Source organism: Balaenoptera physalus, assembly GCF_965194825.1.
Source record: "Balaenoptera physalus genome assembly, chromosome: 1".
NCBI lineage: Eukaryota > Metazoa > Chordata > Mammalia > Artiodactyla > Balaenopteridae > Balaenoptera > Balaenoptera physalus.
The window spans coordinates 107,678,010-107,701,523 of NC_138882.1; the positions used below are offsets into that span (position 1 = coordinate 107,678,010).

Here is a 23,514-nt window from a genome sequence, read left to right on the forward strand (position 1 = left end):
AGAAGGAGCAGTGACCCCATATGAGACTGAACCAGACCTACCAGCTAGTGTTGGAAGGTCTCCTGCAGAGGTGGAGGGTGGCTGTGGCTCACCAAGGGGACAAAAACACTGGCAGCAGAAGTTCGGGGAAGTATTCCTTGGCATGAGGCCTCCCAGAGTCCGCCATTAGCCCCACCAAAGAGCCAGGTAGGCTCCAGTGTTGAGTTGCATCAGGCCAAACAACCAACAGGGAGGGAACACAGCCCCACCCATCAGCAGACAATCAGATTAAAGATTTACTGAGCTCTGCCCACCAGAGCAACACCCAGCTCTACCCACCACCAGTCCCTCCCATCAGGAAGCTTGCACAAGCCTCTTAGATAGCCTCATCCACCAGAGGGCAGACAGCAGAAGCAAAAAGAACTACAATTCTGCAGCCTGGAGAATGAAAACCACATTCACAGAAAGACAGACAAAATGAAAAGGCAGAGGACTATGTACCAGATGAAGGAACAAGATAAAACCCCAGAAAAACAACTAAATGAAGTGGAGATAGGCAACCTTCCAGAAAAAGAATTCACAATAATGATAGTGAAGATGATCCAGGACCTCAGAAAAAGAATGGAGGCAAAGATCAAGAAGACTCAAGAAAAGTTTAACAAAGACCTAGAAGAATTAAAGAACAAACACCTAGAAGAATTAAAGAACAAACAAACAGAGATGAACAACACAATAACTGAAATGAAAAAATACACTAGAAGGAATCAATAACAGAATAACTGAGGCAGAAGAAAAGATAAGTGACCTGGAAGACAGGATGGTGGAATTCACAGACTTGGAACAAAATAAAGAAAAAAGAATGAAAAGAAATGAAGACAGCCTAAGAGACCTCTGAGACAACATTAAACACAATAACATTCGCATTAGAGGGGTCCCAGAAGGGGGAGAGAGAGAGAAAGGACCTGAGAAAATATTTGAAGAGATTATAGTCAAAAACTTCCCTGACATGGGAAAGGAAAGAGCCACCCAAGTCCAGTAAGTGCAGAGAGTCCCAGGCAGGATAAACCCAAGGAGAAACACGCCAAGACACATAGTAATCAAACTGACAAATATTAAAGAAAAAGAAAAATTATTGAAAGCAACAAGGGAAAAACGACAAATAACATACAAGGGAACTCCCATAAAGTTAAGAGCTGATTTCTCAGCAGAAATTCTACAAGCCAGAAGGGATGGCACTATATATTTAAAGTGATGAAAGGGAAGAACCGACAACCAAGATTACTCTACCCAGCAAGGATCGCATTCAGATTCAACAGAGAAATCAACAGCTAAATACAAGCAAAAGCTAAGAGAATTCAGCACCACCAAACCAGCTCTACAACAAATGCTAATGGAACTTCTCTAAGTGGGAAACACAAGACAAGAAAAGGACCTACAAAAACAAACCTAAGACGATTAAGAAAATGCTAATAGGAACATACATATCAATAATTATCTTAAACGTGAATGGATTAAATGCTCCAACCAAAAGACACAAGCTCAATGAATGGATACAAAAACAAGACCCATATATATGCTGTGTACAAGAGACCCATTTCAGACCTAGGGACACATACAGACTGAAAGCGAGGGGATGGAAAAAGATATTCCATGCAAATGGAAATCAAAAGACAGCTGAAGTAACAATACTCATATCAGATAAAATAGACTTTAAAATAAAGAATGTTACAAGAGACAAGGAAGGACACTACATAATGATAAAGGAATCAATCCAAGAAGATCTAACAATTATATATATATATATATGCACCCAACATAGGAGCACCTCAATAAATAAGGCAATTGTTAACAGCTATAAAAGAGGAAATCAACAGTAATACAATAATAGTGGGGGACTTTAACACCTCACTTACACCAATAGACAGATCATCCAGACAGAAAATTAATAAGGAAACACAAGCTTTAAATGACACAATAGACCAGATAGATTTAATTGATATATATAGGACATTCCATCCGAAAACAGCAGATTACACTTTCTTCTCAAGTGAACACAGAACATTCTCCAGGATAGATCACATCTTAGGTCACAGATCAAGCCTCGCTAAATTTAAGAAAATTGAAATCACATCAAACATCTTTTCTGACCAAAATGCTATGAGATTAGAAATCAATTACAGGGGGGGGAAAATGTAAAAAACACAAACACATGGAGGCTAAACAATACATTACTAAATAACCAAGAAAACACTGAGGAAATCAAAAAATAACTAGAGGAAAATTACAACAAAAACATGATGATCCAAAACCTTAGATGCAGCAAAAGCCGTTCTGAGAGGGAAGTTTATAGCAATACAATCCTACCTCAAGAAACAAGAAAACTCTCAAGTAAACAATCTACTTTACACTTAAAGGAACTAGAGAAAGAAGAACAAACAAAACCCAAAGTTAGCAGAAGGAAAGAAATCATAAAGATCAGAGCAGAAATAAATGAAATAGAAACAAAGAAAACAATAGCAAAGATCAATAAAACTAAAAGTTGGTTCTTTGAGAAGATAAACAAAATTGATAAGCCATTAGCCAGACTCATCAAGAAAAAGAGGGAGAGGACTCATATCAATGAAATCAGAAATGAAAAAGGAGAAGTTACAACAGACACCGTAGAAATACAAAGCATCCTAGGAGACTACTACAAGCAACTCTATGCCAATAAAATGGACAATCTGGAAGAAATGGACAAATTCTAAGAAAGGTATAACCTTCCAACACTGAACCAGGAAGAAATAGAAAATATAAACAGACCAATCACAAGTAATGAAAGTGAAATTGTGATTAAAAATCTTCCAACAAACACAAGTCCAGGACCAGATGGCTTCACAGGTGAATTCTATCAAACATTTAGAGAAGAGCTAACACCCATCCTTCTCAAACTCTTCCAAAAAATTGCAGAGGAAGGAACACTCCCAAATTCAGTCTATGAGGCCACCATCACCCTGATGCCAAAACCAGACAGAGATACTGTAAAAAAAGAAAATTACAGACCAATATCACTGATGAATATAGATGCAGAAATCCTCAACAAAATACTAGCAAACAGAATCCAACAACGCATTAAAAGGATAATACACCATGATTAAGTGGGATTTATCCCAGGGATGCAAGGATTCTTCAATATATGCAAATCAATCAATGTGATACACCATATTAACAAATTAAGGAATAAAAACCATATGATCATCTCAATAGACACAGTAAAATGTTTTGACAAAATTCAACACCCATTTAGGATAAAAACTCTCAGAAAGTGGGCATAGAGGGAAACTACCTCAACAAAATTAACGCCATATATGACAAAGCCACAGCAAATATCTTTCTCAATGGTGAAAAACAGAAAGCATTTCCTCTAAGATCAGGAACAAGACAAGGATGTCCACTCTCGCCACTATTATTCAACATAGTTTTGGAAGTCCTAGCCATGGCAATCAGAGAAGAAAAAAAAATAACAGGAATACAAATTGGAAAAATAGAAGTAAAACTGTCACTGTTTGCAGATGACATGATACTATACATCGAAAATCCTAAAGATGCCACCAAAAAACTACCAGAGCTAACCAATAAATTTGGTAAAGTTGCAGTATACAAAATTAATGCACAGAAATCTCTTGCATTCCCATACACTAACAATGAAAGATCAGAAAGAGAAATTAAGGAAACAATCCCATTCACCATTGCAACAAAAAGAATAAAATACCTAGGAATAAACCTACCTAAGGAGGTGAAAGACCTGTACTCAGAAAACTGTAAGATGCTGATACAAGAAACCAAAGATGATCCAAACAGTTGGAGAGATATACCATGTTCTTGGCTTGGAAGAAACAATATTGTGAAAATGACTATACTACCCAAAGCAATCTACAGATCCAATGCAATCCCTATCAAATTACCAGTGGCATTTTTTACAGAACTAGAATAAAAAAATCTTAAAATTTGTATGGAGACACAAAAGACCCCAAATAGCCAAAGCAGTCTTGAGGGGAAAAATGGAGCTGGAGGAATCAGACTCCTTGACTTCATATTATACTACAAAGCTATAGTAATCAAGACAATATGGTACTGGTACAGAAACAGAATATAGATCAATGGAACAGGATAGAAACCCCAGAGATAAACCCATGCACCTATGGTCAACTAAACATGACAAAGGAGGCAAGGATATATAATGGGGGAAAGACAGTCTCTTCAATAAGTGGTGCTGGGAAAACTGGACAGCTACATGTAAAAGAATGAAATTAGAACACTCCCTAACACCATACACAAAAATAAACTCAAAATGCATTAAAGACCTAAATGTAATACCCGACAATAAAAAACTCTTCAAGGAAAACATAGGAAGAACACTCTTTGACATAAACCACAGCAAGATCTTTTTTGACCCACCTCCTAGAGTAATGGAAATAAAAACAAAAATAAACAAATGAAACCTAATGAAACTTCAAAGCTTTTGCACAGCAAAGGAAACTATAACCAAAATGAAAAGACAACCCTCAGAATGGGAGAAAATATTTGCAAATGAATCATCAGACAAAGGATTAATCTCCAAAATATATAAACAGGTCACGTAGCTCAATATTCAAAAAACAAACAACCCAATCAAAAAATGGGCAGAAGACCTAAATAGACATCTCTCCAAAGAAGACATACATACAGATGGCCAATAGGCACACGAAAAGCTGCTTAACATCACTAATTATTAGAGAAATGCAAATGAAAACTACAATGAGGTATCATCTCACACTAGTTAGAAGGGGCATCATCAGAAAAATCTACAAACAACAAATCCTGGAGAGGGTGTGGAGAAAAGGGAACCCTCTTGCACTGTTGGTGGGAATGTAAATTGATACAGCCACTATGGAGAACAGTATGGAGGTTCCTTAAAAAACTAAAAATAGAATTACCATATGACCCAGCAATCCTACTACTGGGCATATAACCAGAGAAAACCATAATTCAAAAAGACACATGCACCCAATATTCATTGCAGCACTATTTACAATAGCCAGGTCATGGAAGCAACCTAAATGCCCATCAACAGACGAATGGATAAAGAAGATGTGGTACATATATATAATGGAATATTACTCAGCCATAAAAAGGAATGAAATTAGGTCATACGTAGAGACGTGGATGGACCTAGAGACTGTCATACAGAGTGAAGTTAGTCAGAAAGAGGAAAACACGTATCGTATATTAACGCATATATGTGGAATCTAGAAAAATGGTATAGATGAACCGGTTTGCAAGGCAGAAATAGACACAGATGTAGAGAACAAACGTATGGACACAAAGGGGGGAAAGTGGGGGGGGGGGTGGGATGAATTGGGCGATTGGGATTGACATGTATACACTAATATGTATAAAATAGATAACTAATAAGAACCTGCTGTATAAAAAATAAATTAATTAATTAAACAAAACAGAAAACAGAAAAACAAACTTATGATTACCAAAGGGGAAAGGGAGGGAGGGATAAATTAGGAGCTTGAGATTAACATACACATACTACTATATATATAATAGATAAACAGCAAGGTCCTACTGTATAGCACAGGGAACTATATTCAATATCTTATAATAAACTATAATGGAAAAAAATCTGAAAAAGAAATAGAAAAGTGATTCAGTTATGTGTATATATATATATATTTATATATATATATATATATATATATACACACATAACTGAATCATCTTTCTGTACACCAGAAACTAACAACAAAAAAAGAAAAAAAAGAAGAGAAATGCAAATATTATTTACCTTATAGATAGTTTTTAAAATACTGATTACATGTTGAAATGATCATATTCAGGATATGGGTTAAAAAATGTAAAATAAAAAAATAGCAAAGTGCTGTGTAAATGGTATGTATTAATATTAAGATATAACACTATTAAGTTCACTGTGAAGAAGGACATTCTAGTTATTAAATCTTTTAAACGATAGAATGGGTTCCCTTAGGAATTCACCAACTCCTACTCACTGCAAGTTGTCAAGCAAGGTTGGGTGACACCTCCTAAAAATGTGGTAGACGTTAAGTTTTGCTTTATATGAGATATCCAACTGGATGACCATTAAGGTGTCCTTCAAAGTTAAGATTTTTTTATTGTGGGCAGTGTTATCCATCCTTTCTAGCCTAACTTCACCAATCCCCTCATTGTCCATTTCAAAATTCTAAGCATCTTCTGTTGCTCCTCTGGATGGACTCTCAGAAGTTTCAGGCATACTTCTTTCAGCCGGTTTAATACCAACCGCATTGGTAGCAACTCCAACTCTTTAAGACTTCCAAGTAATGAATTTGTTATGGGCTTCCCTGGAGCTAAAGTTCCTATCTTTTTCTAACACATCTGAGGCAAGTGACATTCCTGGTAGTAACAGTGGCTTTTAATGGCAGCCATTCTCACCAAGGTGAGAGGAGGAGCAATTCCTTTTTTGGAGGGCATATCAGAATGGAGAAGGGAATGTGAAAGACCCCTTTGGTAGATTCTACAATGTCAATTCCTCCCCACTTTGAAAATTGCTCTGGATAAGTTAAAAAAATCTTGTCTGTAACTGCATTAGGCCCTGTGTAATAGAAATCTTTCACAGTGACTTAACAAATGTGAGATCTAAGGGTATGCAGCTCAAGGCTGTTTCAGCTACTTGAGAAAAACATTGAGAAACAAGATTGAGTCTAGTTTCTGGGTTTGTCATCTATAGCGTGTCACTAACCCTCATGATCATAGAACGGCTGCTTCTTCTCCAAACATTACATCTGTATTTCAGGCAAGAAAACCAGAGAAAATAAAGGGCAAACAAACAAAGCCATTGGAGATTATCCTGTTTTAAAGAGTTTTCCAAGAAGTCCCAAGGAATGACTTCCACTTATATTTCATTGAAAAGGTGGAAGACTGAATTTTTTTTCATCTTTTTCTTTTTTACTTTTTTTTTTTTGCTGCTTCTTTGAGATTTAATACATATATTTTAAATAAATGAAAAAAATTCAAAGCCAGAAACAAGAAATGATGATTCAAAAATATAATACTTAACCCCAAAAGTAAGTAAATTAGCTTATTTGCAAGTGTAAAACCAACCCCTTTATTTTTTAAAAATTATTTTTTATTGGAGTACAGTTGCTTTACAATGTTGTGTTAGTTTCTAATGTACAGCAAAATGAATCGGCTATACATATACATATATGCCCTCTTTTTTGGATTTCCTTCCCATTTAGGTCACCACAGAGCATTGAGTAGAGTTCTCTGTGCTATACAGTAGGTTCTCATTAGTTATCTACTTTATACATAGTATCAATAGTGTATATGTGTCACTCTCAAGGGAGATTGAATATTTTAACTGAATACATTGTTGCCCCAAATAAACCAGGATTCTGTGTATAAGAAAAGAGAATGGATGATAATTAGGCAATTAGCAATGACATTCACAGTTTCCTAATATATGTATATATATATGTGTATATATATATATATATATATATATAATTATTTTCAGATTCTTTTTTCATTGTAGGTTATTACAAGATACTGAATATAGCTCCCTGTGCTATATATTGGGTCCTGTTGTTTATCTGTTTTATGTATAGTAGTGTGTATATGTTAATTCCAAATTCCTAATTTATCCCTCCCCCAGCTTCCTGTTTGGTAACCATAAGTTTGTTTTCTATGTCTGTGAGTTTATTTCTGTTTTGTAAATAAGTTCATTTGTATCATTATTTTAGATTCCGCATGTTAAGTGATATATGATATTTCTCTTTCTCTGTCTGACTGACTTCACTTAGTATGGTAATCTCTAGGTCCATCCATGTTTCTGCAAATGGAATTATTTTGGTCTTTTTTTTATGGCTGAGTAGAATTCCATTGTATATATGTACCACATCTTCTTTATCCATTCATCTGTCAGTGGACGTTTAGTTTGCTTCCATGTCTTAGCTATTGTAAATAGTGCTGCTGTGAATGCTGGGGTGCATGTATCTTTTTAAATTAGGGTTTAAAATTAGAGTTTTAGAGTTTTCACCCTTGACTCATAATTGGAAGTTTGTACCTTTTGATTCCCCTTCACCCATTTCACCCACACTTTACCCCCTCAGATTCACTCTTAGGGACCTAAGACTCTAATGCCAAAAGAGGAATTCTCTTTGCCTCTTGTTGGAGCTTAGAAGAAAAATTAGTAGAGCCCCTGAGCACCAAAACACACTTCCTATCCATTCTTGGAGTTGCCTCCAGTCAGCCTTAAGTGGGATTTCCTTGGAAACCAGCCCCATAAGACAGTCCCACCAACTTCCCGGCCCCAAATGATTCCCACTCTATTTTTCATTTGCAACATGAGCAACACTAAGGAACTGAGGAGATGAAAATATTCAGGTCCTCTTCTGTTCCAAAATGATTACGAAACATCTGTTTACATTGTGAGGGCCTACTTGGAGAGGACATTTCATGAGCTTGTGGTAGATAAAGACAAATAAATACATGAGAAAGAAAAAAAAAGCAAATGCCATGGGAGAAAATCACTCTAAACCAAAATGTGTTAGCTCTATTAATAAATTGCTTATTTAATTTGGGAATGATCTTATGATTTACAATGACCAGAGTTTTGTATAGAAAAGAATAAAAATTTTTTTTCTGCCATTTGACTAGATCATAGACATTTTCCCCCCAAAGCATAATACCTTTGGAAATCTCCCTTCAAACATGATAATTGTTTAAATTTATGTGCTAAATTAAAGTTCCAATATTCATAAACAACACATAAGTTTTTTTTGTAACCTAGACCCATTTTAAGAATTGTAGCTCAGCATTGCACTGAACAGTTTAGGAAGACATTTTGACATTTGTAGGATACCATGAAGAAAAAAGAATTAGTCAGGAGTAAGGACAGCTGGGTTTTGCCCCTATAAATAAAAGTGTAATCTAGGGCTTGAGTCTTTACTTCCAGGGTCCAAGTTTTTTCATCTGCAAATCAGAAGGGGGCAGGATAGATGGTTTGCAAAGTTCTTCCCTTTTGTCATTATGATTTCTGGGTTAAAAATGAGTAGCAAAAGAACTATAGATAAATTGTCCAGGTGTTATGACTCTAAGCAAACCAGCACAGGTCCTCTTGCAAGGCAGATATTTCTTTGCAGAAACCTCATGGAAATCCAATTGCATGTCTTTTTAAAAAAATATGCTATTGCTTTTTTATGCCTTAAACAGACTCCCTGCTGTTGGGTGAGGCTCTGGGCTCTTGTATCTACTCTGTATGTCCCAATGTTTCTATTTGGGCCCCTGGACATGAACATGTTTATTTCCCCTCCACAGCTAAGGCTGGTGACAAAATGAATATTTATGAGTGCCTCCTATGTGCTAAGCACTGTTCTGGGTGCTCAGGAATACAGTGGTGACAAAGCAGATAATATCCCTGCTTGCTTTTATGGAGTTTACATTCTAGTAGAACTAAGCAAAGAAATATGAAGAGAAATAAACTAGCAGAGGGAAGGTAAATTAGAAAAGACAGTGAAACAAAGCAAACCCCAGATGGAAGTACAAAGTGTTTGAATAAGAGAATGGTCAGTTTCTTTCAGAAATCTCTCCTCCCATTACCCCTTTTGTCTGTTAAAAAAAAAAAGTTGTTAGTGGCCTTCATATAGAATATGAAATGAGTATCTTAAGAAATCACATACCTAAAAGAATCACTGATTTTGCCATGCAGCCAGGTTTAGCTTCAGCAGTGCAGATTCTGTATGGTGTAATATTGGATTAACCAAAGTTGGGAGTTTGCCAGGTAAGGACAGTAGACGAAAATAGGGGCATAGGAGGTGAAGGTGAACCTGGGACATGGTATATGGTAACAATAAGAATCAAAGAACTGTTAAATTCGGACTGTAGAACAGTAAGTGAATTGAAAAAAAAATAAGGAGGTAGTGGTCAGAAAATGGGAATCTTGATATCAAAATTACGATTAGGAATATTTTGGGTGATGACAAGTTTTAGAGAATGACTATGAGATGGAATGACTAGGTTCTGTAGAAGCAATGATTATTATAAGCAAAGAAGTCAAAGAATTCAGAGGCCAGTTCTATGAAGGTATTCAACTTATTAAAAATAAAGATAGGACTGGTGGAGAGGAAGAGATTGAACCAGGTGTCCAAATAATTAATGAATGAAGAAGGGTCACCAGAAGTTATCAGGAGGTTAAAGAAGATGGGCTTTGGGAAGTAGTGGAGAGGAGTAATGTTTGGGAATTGGCAATGAGAAGAAGAAAAATCCTTAATCTAAACTCAGGCCCAGTGGCATGTGGGGGTTACCATCTGCTAGGACTCCAGTGGAAAGAGTGTTATCAAACCAAGCCAGTCTTCTCTTGGAAGAAAAAGAGAAGGAAAGGTTTAATGATGGCAGAGATTATCAGAGATTTTGCAGATAACTAATCTTAAATTCTAGAGAGCACAATGAAGCTCTTGGAAGACCTCGAATTGGTACAGAATAAGGAATGTACAGAGAGTTATTGATAATGAGTTCAGAAGCTTAGACTTTTTAAGAAGGACATAAGGAGAGATGGGATTCATCCTGATGATCTCTTAGAGGAAGGTCAGAGATCAGACCTAATTATCACCATCTTCTGGATTTGGTTTCATAGGCAATTTGTAGTGGTAAGACTAAGATAAGCAGGGGAGGGTTGGTCCTTCTAAGAGCTCACCGAACTTTGGAAGAAGAGCAGAATGGAAGAAGGAGGTCTTTACAGGAATAACTCAATAGTCTTCCTTTAAATCCTATAGCAGAATCAAAAAATTGGTACAGCCACTATGGAAAGCAGTATGGAGGTTCCTTAAAAACCTAAAAATAGAACTACCATATAATCCAGCAATCCCACTCCTGAGCATATTTCTGGAGAAAAACATGGTTTGAAAGGATACATGCACCCCAATGTTCATTGCAGCGATGTTTACAATAGCCAGGACATGGAAGCAACTTAAATGTCCATTAACAGATGAATGAGTAAAGAAGATGTGGTACGTATATACAATGGAATATTACTCAGCCATTGAAAAGAATGAAATAATGCCATTTATAGCAACATGGATGGACCTGGAGATTATCATACTCAGTGAAGTAAGTCAGACAGAGAAAGACAAATATCATATGATATCACTTATATGCAGAATCTAAAAAGAAATGATACAAATGAACTTATTTACAAAACAGAAACAGACTCGCAGACTTAAAGAACAAACTTATGGTTACCAGGGGGGAGGGTGGGGGAAAGGGATAGATTGGGAGTTTGGGATTGACATGTACACACTGCTATATTTAAAATAAGTAACCAACAAGGACCTACTGTATAGCACAGGGAACTGTGCTCAGTACTCTGTAATAACTAAAATGGGAAAAGAATTTGAAAAAGAATAGATACATGTATATGTGTAACCAAAGCGCTTTGCTGTACACCTAAAACTAACACAACATTGTTAATCAACTATACTCCAATATAAAATAAAAATGTAATAAGTAAATAAATAAATAAATAAAATATGTAAGCTACAAGGATATATTGTACAGCACAGGGAATATAGCCAATATTTTATAGTAACTTTACAAGGCGTATAATCTATAAAAATTTTGAATCACTATGTTGTACACCTAAAACTAATTTAATATTGTAAGTCAAGTATACCACAATAAAAATAAATAAATAAATAAATAAATAAATCGAAACAAACAAAATCCTGTAGCAGAATCATTAACATTTGCTAACCCTGCTCCAAATAAATAGATAGACTTCTGAGGGTATAAACAAGTACTAATGAAAGAAACACCATATCCTGATGAGCTGAAATACCCCAATTAATCTTGCCATCTCATCCAATTTAAACATCATATGTTCAAAGGTTAATTGAATTATAGAAAGATTTTATAAAGATATCTCACATTCCTAAAGTGCTTTATAATTTTGTTAATTCTTTAATATGTTTTAGCTCAAGTGAGCCACTTAACAATTCTAAGTATTCAGGTTGAGTATTTTTGTCTCCATTAAATGAGGAAGAAACTGAGGGTCAGAGAGGTTAACTGATCTCCTCAAAAACACACAGCTAGGTAATAGGAAAACTAGGACTAGAAGTGAAGTTTTCTGATTCCATATTTAGTGCCCTTTCTGCACTAGCACAGTGCCTACTTTTGAAACAACCTCAGTTCAGCTCAACTGCAGACCTTTTTTGGTCTTCCTGTAGCAGTGGCTGTACAGGGAATCCTTATGGATAACTTAGGCATCACCTTTTCCTGGGATGTGATATTGTCAGATGCAAACTATTTTTATCCTTTTTGCTTCTGATGTCACAGAACAAACTTTCCATGTCCAAATCACGCTTAAAAGTCACTGCCCTGATAAGCAAATATATTTGTAAGAAGTAATGTTGTGAAGTAAATCAACTGAATTCAGAAATTCCCTCTGTATATTTTTGTTGGCTCAGAACATAAGCTGTGGAAATTCCAAGACTGCCATATAAAAAATTAGAAAAGCTTGCCTGTGATTTGCCACATTAGCTAAAATAGGACTTAAGGAGAATATCCTGTTTTTGAAGACTTTGTGCCAGGATAAATAAGGTAAATACTACGTGATTAAAATCTTCAAAAATGAAATTATAGCAAAAATTTCAATGTTCTTATGGACATTAAAAATATTTTCTATAAATGTTCTAGGTAAGCTTTTAAGAAGCCCAGAGGGAAATAAATATACAGGGAGAAATGCTGAATGTAAAAATGAAAGTAGACAGCTTTGACCTAAAAGATTTCCCACTTGAAGGATTCAGGCACTTAAGAATCTATGGGCTCTGTTATTTCCTCCAAATCGGGACGGAAGCCATGTTTGCCTCAGATGACAATAATCTTCTTAAGCCAGATGACACTGGCAAACCTGACATTTTCCATGCCTCTCAGGATTCTGCAGAAGCAGCAATGGATTTGGCAATTTTATTCTCTTCTCAGGGATGTTCTTAAATTTTTTCAGGGAATTGCTATAACACCATTTCTTTTCAGATTAGCAAACTGGACAAAACTTAGAAGTAATTGTGCTGTGTAACTTATCTTCAAAGCAGTCAATCCAGAAAGACCACTGTGAAGGTCTATTGGACAAAAATTTCAAGACCATAAATGAGATGTTTGTGTTGGAAGAGATCTGAAAATCATCTAGTCCTGTGGTTCTCAACCACAGAGCAGTGATCAGGTGTAAGAGCTGCTCTTTGGAAAGTATTTATTTTTAAAAAATAGATTAGATTGCAGATAATTCCTATGACGGTCATCAGGCTTACTCACTTGCATTCTGAAATGCTTTCCTGATTGGGAGTAAAGAGGTGGAGTTAAACAGCAAGTTTCCTGTGAATTGCTCATAACCCACAGTCTATCTTATCTGCTACATGGTGAGTAAGAAAACAGACATTCTGTTAATTATTATAGTTGTTGCAATTAGGAAAAAAAAAGACTGCAATCTTTTTTTTTTTTTAAGTTATTTATTTATTTATTTATTTTGGCTGCATTGGGTCTCCGTCTCAGTTGCTGCATGCGGGCTTTCTGTAGTTGCAGCGAGCGGGGATTACTCTTCGTTGCGGTGTGTGGGCTTCTCATTGAGGTGGCTTCTCTTGTTGCAGAGCACGGGCTCTAGGCACTCGGGCTTCAGTAGTTGCAGCACATGGGCTCAGTAGTTGCGGCGCATGGGCCTAGTTGCTCCGCGGCATGTGGGATCTTCCCGGACCAGGGATCGAACCCGTGTCCCCTGCATTGACAGGCGGATTCTTAACCATTGCACCACCAGGGAGGTCCCAAGGCTGCAATCTTATTTGTCTTGCATCCTTGCAAAATATTCATGGGTTTCACCCAAATCTGGGTTTGTGAAAACGAAAATCATCCATCCTATACTGTGGTGGAGAAAAATTTGAGTCCCTCTGATGAAGCCCAACCCCATCCGATGTAAATGCAGCAAACAGTGACCACCAGAATCACAGGGAGCAGCAGCTTGGCTGGGGCTGGAACTCAAATCCTGAGTGAGCTCTTTCCACTAATCTCTGGTGACATCAGAACATCTGCCTTTAGGGTTGGTTATACATTACAAATAAAATAATTTTGAGTAGTTTCATTGAATATCAGCAAGGAAAAGGAATGCATGACTATTTTGAGGAAAAGGACATAAAAATCATTCTTTAAAGATCAGACATATGAAGAAAGTAAAAGAGATGATAATAAATTTATAGAATGTAGCATTTGATTTATTGTAGAAAAAAAGAGTAACATCTAAAATATTTCAAAAATAATATCTTGTAGGCATAATATATTCTTCCTCTGTGGCCCTTAACAAGTCTGTTATCTTATTCATTTTGACATTATCCTTGGGAGGAAGGCCCACTTTACAGAATGTAAACAGTAAAGAGAGTGTTTCGTGGTTTTCCAGGATTATATATTTGGAGGCAGGATGGTACTGCAAATCCTGGTTCCACCACTTTTTCTTTCTGAACAACCCAAGGGAAGTTACTTTGCCTCTCTAGGCAAAGGTTTCCCCATCTATAAAATAGGATTGAAAATAACACCCATCTAATAGGATTGTCTCAAGGGTTACATAAGGTCATGCAAATAGAGTTAACAACACATTTCATGGTAAACAGAAAATACTCAATAAATATCAGCTACTCCAGAGAGAAAGGGAGAGCATATGTGAACTGTGATTTGTGATCTGCTTCTATTGGATTCTTTGGTAAACTGATGAGACACCATCCAAAGTACACCAATCTTTTAAAATAATTTTTGGCCAATTATGTAAACCAGACTGTCTACAGTTTTGGATCATGAAGAGAGGAAGAATGGGGAAATTGAGTGACCGTATGTGAATTTGCCCTATTCTCCATTTTCCGTGTTGCTGGTGTGTGTGTGTGTGTGTATGTGTGTGTGTGTGTGTGTGGTGATTATTACTGGAAAACAGTCTTCTGGAATGTGAACCAGAAGGTCACAGTATCATCTTGAAGTCTGCCCATCACATAGTGTAACCTGGGGATGAGATTGACATGGAGAGATTCAGAACACTGCCTCAACACTGGGCAGATGATGTTCTATAACAGTGTGGTCCCAAGTGTGGTCTCCAGACCAGCAGCAACAGCATCACCTGAAAACTTATTAGAAATACAATTTTCAGAACTTGCCCCAGATACTGAATCAGCAACACTGGGGGTGGGGCCCAGCAATCTGTGTGATTGTGATGCTGCTAAAGTATAAAAACCACTGTTCTCCAAAGAGTCCTCCCCAAGGAAATCCCCTTTTCTTCCTAGGCTATTGAACAAAAGCGACCAGAAACATATTCCTATGGCCTAACCTACTTCTTAGCACAGAGCCTCCATATGTATCAATAGTTTTGTTCTGGAGAATATTAAATCACGGAAAGAAGTGTCAAGATGAAATTAACATTATTTTATGTACTTGATCCAAAAAATTTAAAAATGAGGGAAATCTGAGGCATAATATTCTAACTTCCTATTGTAGTTTACTTTTTCATCTAGGTTTAATAGCTTAACAACTTTTGAACTGGACAAGATCTTGGCACTTGTCTAATCCAACTAAAGCCCAGAAGAGCCATCATGTGCCCAAGTACATGAGGTTGTTTACAGCAGAAAGCATAATTACAACCCAGGCCTTTGGCCTAAAATTAGCTCACTGTTTTTCCAGTGGACTAATACACTGTGCTACTTTTTGAAAGATAAAAATGCCATGGAAATTGAGGGAACTTAAGAGAATTTTTTTCAGAAATTCTAATCTGGCCTATCCCTAAACCCAGTTTCCTAATGCTTTTACAGGTTCTGTAAAAGACATCTGCTCAAGTGACTGGTGACACTGCTATTGTCCAAAAAGTCATAGAGGAAATTTTCCTAAAAATCATAGGGTTAGATGGTGGATGGTTGGATAAAAACCATTGGGTAGGGGATCAAAATCTCAGGTAAAGAATTACAGTTTTTAAAACCTCTTCCACTCCCCAAACACACACACTCCTGCATCCCAGGAAACTCTAAGAGAAGCCTCCTCCTCCCTCTCCCCAAGTTGAGATTCAATCATTGCTCCTGAAGTAAGTCTCTATGGTGAATTCCAGTATGCATTCTTCCTCCCAAGAGGATTCTTTGATTTAGCATGAAGTTCAAAGCCCCTGTAAAAGATAGAAATGTCCGTGTAAGAATGTCTGGAATGGCTGTATCAGGCTCTCTTAGGGACTGAGAACCTTGCATTGATAAGAGAGGTATTGCAGTGTGGTCACTGGGGTTGCCATGTGACAGTATCAGAAGAATGTAGTAGCTTTGTGTGGAATAACATTAAAACAATACATACAAAATGACTAAGTCAGTTACAAAATATAATTGTTCTAACACTCGGATTATTATCGTTAAGTATTTATAAAATATTTTCGAGGACTCTATCATAAGATGGTTTTACTCTATTTTCTTTCCCCAGCAGACTTAAACCTGGTCTCCCTCCTCACAAGCCCGTGGCGTCAGGCTTTCCATATGTTTCACATATGAGGGGTACCAATTAAAAGCATTGTTACCCTTTTCTTGACAGATCTTCAGGAATCAATCATTTTCCTAGAAATTCACCTTAAGACCTTCATTAGCAAGTTGTATGCATTTGATTTTGCCTGATTTTAATACAGAGGTTCTATTTCTAGTACACCAGGAAACAGTTAAATGAGATCAGCTAGAGTTGCCTTCAGCCAACAGGGAACTTGAATATCCCCCTTCACTAACCTTGCATTTGATTACACTATAATCACAAAGGAGGGAATAGTTAGATGGCCCACAGTAAATATAATACAACAAATCTAACCCACTTTCCAGTTTCAGGATAGGACAAGCTTGTGGAGACAATGTGACATGATGCTAAGAATGGAGAAGAACCTTGTAGTCAGAAGAGAAAGTTTCACTCTTTACTCACTTAGTAACGGGAGGCAGCTCAAAGTCTGATCTTTCCATCACCTGTTAAATGGAGATGGTAATGACAGTACGAGCTTTACATATAAGAAAAAGTGGCCACCAACACCCAAACTAGAGTGTTTTAAATATATTCTAGCCTTATCATCAGCAATTCTACTCCTGGAGTAGAATTATAGGGTCCAAAGAGATTCTTACACAGCTCCTTAAGGGTCATATACATGGACATTGACTTCAGCATCCTTTGGAGTGAGGTAACTAGAGGTAATCTGGGTGCACATCACTGAGAGAATGCATAGAGGAAGTTATTTGTCATTAAGTAAATGTATCATAGGGAAAATGTACACATTGTATGGTAGTTAGAAGCAAGGGACTAAATGTACACAGAGTACATGGATGAATCTTAAATATATGGTCCTGAGTAAAAGAAAATTTTCAAGTAAATAGAATTATAAAACATAAATTAAATGTAGACAAAAACATATGCATTTTGCAAGAACATGTACAAACCAAAAGGTACAGAATTAATACATTATAATGGCTACCTGTAGGAAGGTGGAATGAGAATGAGCAATAGGAATAAAATGGAAAAAAATAAAAAATAAAAGAGGAGTCTTGCTTTGACCAGTGATGATAATGTGCCAGCAACTGAGGGAATCATTAACTCAATCCTCTGATGTCCAGATGGGGAAAAAATATTATATAAATGGTATTTGTTAAGAAGATAATTGTTGCCTCCCCGCCAAACTCTTCATCTCTTTCTTTTAACTCTTCATTGAAGAATTTTCCTTCCTTTGATCCTCATTCATTAACTATAGCAATTCTTCCATTAGAAAAATTGATATGAATAACTTATTTATATATTGTTTTTTGTATCCCATTGTATTATTCACTCTAATGCTATTTTTTTATTACTAGATAGAAAGAAAAGCTTAAAATAAAAGGCTCTCCCTTTTATGGTGGAATTTAAAACCAAGGCAAATGGGTGGACTCTTTGAGAGCATGGTGGGTCCTCCACTGGTGCCAGGTCACAGACATTAAATGTCATCAGAGACCTGTGACTGTAGATTGAAAATTTGAATAAGATCTCATATATAATCAAAAAATATCACAAGTAGCTGATTATTCTCTTCTCTCTTTGAAAGTTGGCTTAAATTAGAAGTTTTCAGGTCAAAGTGGTCCCCCTACCATTCTTCCCCAACACACACATGGCTTATTCAGTGAATATGTCTACTTTAATCTACTAATGCCTTTGCGATTTTGTGAGTGGAGTGATACAGGAGAAATGAGGTACAGTTGAAAGACTTGAATACTAGGACTTGGGGGTAACAAATAAAAGACTGATTAAGGTAAAACGCAGTTTGGTGGATTCACGTGCAGTTTGTTGCCCAGCAAACTCTCTCTCATCAGTCACCCTCACACTGCCTAGTCATCTTGTTTACCCCCACCGAGGAAGTGAAGGAGTTACAGTGAGAGGCTCTCTTTTATATATTAACAAAAGGGCAGGCGTTTGTAGGTGTAATGTGGAGGAGGTTTCTTATTCTGTGGATTATGTTTAACTTGTCACCTTGTCATCTTTCTTCTGTGTTTCTTATGTTCTCCCTTTAACATCTTCACGTTGTTTTACTGACTCCTTTTTCCATGAAATGTTAAGGGTCATCAAGCTTTCATAGCCATTGTCAAGACACTGTCAGTTTTTCAGGAAAATCACTCACTGCACTTGTCCCCTTCTACCTGGTAACTTCTTTGTGATATTTAAAGTGTTGAAGACTCTTCTTGTTCTTTCCTCATTTTGATTACTCAGTCTCCCAGATCTTCTAAGGCAATGAAAGAGCATAATATCTGGCCTGCCCTCAAGAGATTTATCTTCCAAAATATCTTTCAAAAATAGTTTACAGTAAGAGCATTGACAAATAGGAGCCTTAGACATCTCTTGCTCTCTCTCTCTCGCTGTCTCTTTTTTTCACTTGATTTAGGAGCATTTCTGTAATAATTATTTCACCAGCATGCTCTGTGACTTCTAAGAAACATCCAAATATTGAGTAAAATAAAGAATTTTAAGACACCATTACTTATGTTATACTGAGTTAAGTGGATGAATTTAATTTTAGTCATCTGTGGGAGTTTAAATTCTATTATGATGTCCAAATAAGAATAAAATTCCATCTATATTATTTGCCTGGATTTCCTGTGGCCTAGTATTGCAGAGCACTGGAAAGTTCCATACAGAAATGTGTTGACCAGGCTGGATGCTGCCAGTTGCTCTAACCAGTCACAAGCCACGGTTAGAAATTAAAGGCACAGGAAGGTTGATTATTTTCCCTCTTGGTTTCTAAGGAAACACTGCTAGAATTTATGGACCCAAAGGGAAGAATGGGGTAGATGAATGATATTTTGTAATAATAAGAGCAGGTGTTGGTCATGGTATAACCTTCTCTTGTCGTCTTGAGGAGCAGTTCAGACAACCAGCTTTCCTTAAATGCATTTATACTCTGGTGCCTGGACTGAAATATACAATGTACAACTCTTTAAAAATCCTATGATTCAAAGCATAATCTTCATTTTCTGTTTCCCCCTAGAATGATTTGTCAGAAAAGAAAAGAACTGTGTCAAACAAATCTCCAGAAAAGCAAAACAACATAACCAATGAAGTCAATCATTTCTTTGATCATTTTCTTTACATTATCTTAATAATTTCTTACAGGAAAATCCAAAATCTGCATTTCAAATGTTCTTACAGCTGACATGGGAGCAAATACGTAGTTTGCTAGCTTTTCCCCCACAAACCTTGATGTCACCAACCACATGATGTGGAATAAGATAGGGCTGAAATATTACTGTGAGAACTGGGAGAAGGTCCAGTCAGAAGGCAGTTGTGTTGGAGTTAATGGAAATGATGCGGGGAGGGGGAGTGGGAAAGCACCAGTCAAAGGTGGTAAGGAGCTGGGAAACACGGCTGAGAAATAAGCTGAGGGAGAGATTTGGACTTGTGCTCTTTTCTATCCATCCTTATTGCACTAAGAAGGGCAATAAGGATGTTTGCTGTATTGCCACTGCAGGACAGAAAACCAGCCAGGTCAGTGCAATGTTAGCCAGAAACAACAGAGCAGTGCCAGAGGCCAGCTAGAGGGGAAGCGGGTAACAACATATGCAGAAAGAGCAGCAACCCCTGAGAAGTCCTTCTACCCTTTCCCTCCTCTTTCCATATGCTGACGTTGTGCTAGCTTTGCAATGTGTCAACTTAGCTAGTATGAACTACATTTCCAAGAATTCTTTTTCTCTGTATTTCCAGTTAAAGACTTTCGCACAATATTGGATAGTAGAAGTGACACAGCATTCAGATTGGCTTGGTTTGGTTTGGTTTTGGGTTTTGTTTTGTTTTTTTCTTTTTTTCCACTCAGAATGTTAGAGCAAGATAACCAGGAGTCTTTGAAGTTCATGAACATTGTCACCTTGCTGGCTTACTTCATAAACATGCAAATGATCCAGATTCTCCTAGAAACTCCTTCATCTTTTCTGATTCAAGAGCTAGATGTTTTGGGTCCACGATGAAGGGTTCCAACATCTCACTGCCTTGAGGTTGAAAGCAGTGAGAACTGACACGGCTTCCCATCCATCATTGCAGTTTCCAACTCATGCTTATGAGCTCCAGTTTTTCCTTGCTGTCTCTGACTTTATGTCTACATTTCCTTTCTGACTGACTTCTCTACAGACTTCAAACTCCAGCAACAGAAATGAAGACAACAGCCCTGCAGAGACTGTTTAACCAGCTCTTTCCACTGTGTAGGCTTGAATCACCATAACAAATCCATTAATATAACAAAATAGATGTATTTCCTTCAAGTGATTCTCCCTAGACTATACAGAGATCCAGTATGTTACAAGCGAAGGAAAAAGCTTTCAGAAAGGACAGTCCCCTAGGTGAAGGCATGACAAAATTTGTCAAGGAACAGGGTCAACTGTGGAGAAGAGGAATGGCAAAGAGGTCATGAAAGAGTCTTGATCCCCTCCTGGGATGACTTTCCCATTCTACCCCTATTCCTGAAATTTACCACAAGGATCACGGTTAGCCTGGAATTTAACCTTTTCATGAAAGCTAGTTGATACCCCCAGAGGACTGTGAGCTCACAGGCACACTAACAAGACATCTGATACCAGGATTAAAAAACAAGCTGAAAAACTTATACCTGAAAAATAAGGCTTAATTAACCAGAGAGATAAATTATTTAAATTAAGCATTATAATTGTCTTCAAAAAGATGAGGAAGATTTATTAACATAAAGAAAGAACTAGCAGTTATAGAGTATAACCAAGTGGAAATACTGTAGCAGAAATATAAAACTTGAAATAAAGAACCCAATACATGATATAATAGAAGAATAAATACAGTTGAAGAACAAGTTAGTGAGCTGAAAGATGAGAATGAAGAAATCTATGAACGCACTAGGAAGAAAGTTGTGGAAAATATAAAGGAAGATTTAATAAGAGATGTAAAGAACAGAATTAGAAGAGTCAATATTTATATGAGAGTCACAGAAAAAAAGAGAAAAACAATAAAATGTAAAGGGCTACTTGAAAGAATGAAGATCAATTATTTCCCAGAATTAGAGAAAGATGTAAGACCTTGGAATGAAAGGGCTCATAAAGTATTAAATGGCATAAATAAGAAAAAAAACTGTACTTAAACATCTTATAAGAAAATGTTAAAAATTAAAAGATGGAAAAAAATTCTAAAATGCTGCTGGGACAAACTGCAGATCACCTATAAAGAAGTAAGTATAAAAGTAATATCGGATTTTGCAACAGTAACCTAAATGCAAGAAAACAATAGATATTGTTTTGAAAGAAAAGAACTTCATTTTTTTACTTTCACAGCCAACTAAGCTATTACTGAAATGTGACAGAAAAATTTCTTTGAGGGCATATAAGGTCTCAGAAGTTTACTGCACAAGAACTTTAAAAAAAAAAAACCTTTTGGAGAAAGTGCTTTAGCAAAAAGAGCAAGAAATTCAGAAGGAAGTTATAAAATACAGAGTGTTTCAGTTAACCAGTGCTGCATAACCAATCACCCCAAAACTTAGTGGTTTAAAACAATAGCATTTCTTTTGCTCACTAGTCTGCAAACTAGGCAGGGCTCTGGGGAAAGCTCTCTCTACCCCCTTTTGCAGTGGCTCAAAGGTTGGTGTTGAGAATTGTCTAAAGATTCACTCACTCGTGTGACTGGCTCCTGGGCTGAAGAAGACTCAATCACCTGAAGAGTGGAACAGCTGGAACTGCATCAGTATCTCAAACGTAGCGCTGACTTTCCACGTGATCTTTCCAGCACAGGGACTTCAAGGTAGCCAAACGTATCACGTATTGACTCAGGACTCCCAAGGCATGTGCCTCAAGAGAAAAAGCCAAGTGGAAGTCATATTGCTTTTTGACCTAGCCTATTCCATCTTGTCTGTCAAGTACGAGTATGAGATTTTACCTTGTTTACAAGCTAACAAGTTAGCCTGCCACATTTTTATGAATGCTGGCAGAAGGCACAAGACTCCTGGGTCAAAGACAAAGGATAGATCATTACTTGCAGTAATAGCAGTAGATGGAGAATAAGCATTTTCTTCCGCTAATGCCTGGAGCCCCAGTTCCACAGGGTGATGCACAGAGGGTCATGTGACAACTCCTCATACACTGGGTTGCATTACAGAAGAGGAGCATTGAGCTTAGGAAATACATGTATATTTTACTGGACAGTAAACATGCTCATCCTTTGCTCTGGAGAGAGACACTATCTCTATCTCAAGACTTTAAGCAAATCTGTCCTTTGCTCCGGAGGGAGATAACTATTTTATCTTCTAAGTCAGTTTATTACATAAATATCCTTCAAAAGTTAGTCTAGAACAAATGTGGTCAATACCTCTGCTTGGAAGACATGATGAAATGCAAGAGACTGACAGAGAATTGTCTCTCAGGAGTCTCATTTCTACTGCATTTTATTTGTTAGAAGGATAAGTATTTACTAAGGGAGATTGAGGCACAAGGACTTCTGCTTCCAACAAAAATGGAGTAACAAGGACCAGATTTACTCTCTAGTCTGAAACCAAAAACTGGACAAAATATATGAAACAATGGTTTTCAAGACATTGGAATTAGACAGTGAGTGATAGTAATCCCTGAGAAAACAAACAACATAAAGCCTATGATTGCTCCAGCTACTGACTTGAGAGAGTTTTCAGGCCTTGACATACAGAGAGAGATCACAATAGGCAAGAGCTAGAGGACAAAAGAGAATTTTTTTTCAAAAAAAAAGGAAATTAAAATGTGTTAAGATGCGTGTCTGTTTGTATAGGAGGGAAATATGAAGGGTAATAAATTGACAGAAAAAAGTATGTGTAAGTAAACCATACAAAAAGAAAAATAGAGTATTAGTTTTAATTGGCCAGATTATAATTTAATCTACCCAAACAGAGGCAGAAGAAAATAGTTTTTAAGGAAAACAAGGTAATTAGAATATATAAAATGAGCTAGCAGAAATGTTTTAACATAAGAGTAATTAAAATAAGAATATATGGATAAACTT

The 23,514-nt window shown here is 36.8% G+C and overlaps 1 protein-coding gene across 2 annotated transcripts in view; it reads left to right on the forward strand.

Moving 5' to 3' along the window:
• Nucleotides 1-23,514, forward strand: part of LOC309656428 (uncharacterized protein) — a 467,714-nt gene that overhangs the window by 201,926 nt on the left and 242,274 nt on the right. The gene's annotated exons all lie outside the window — the stretch shown is intronic.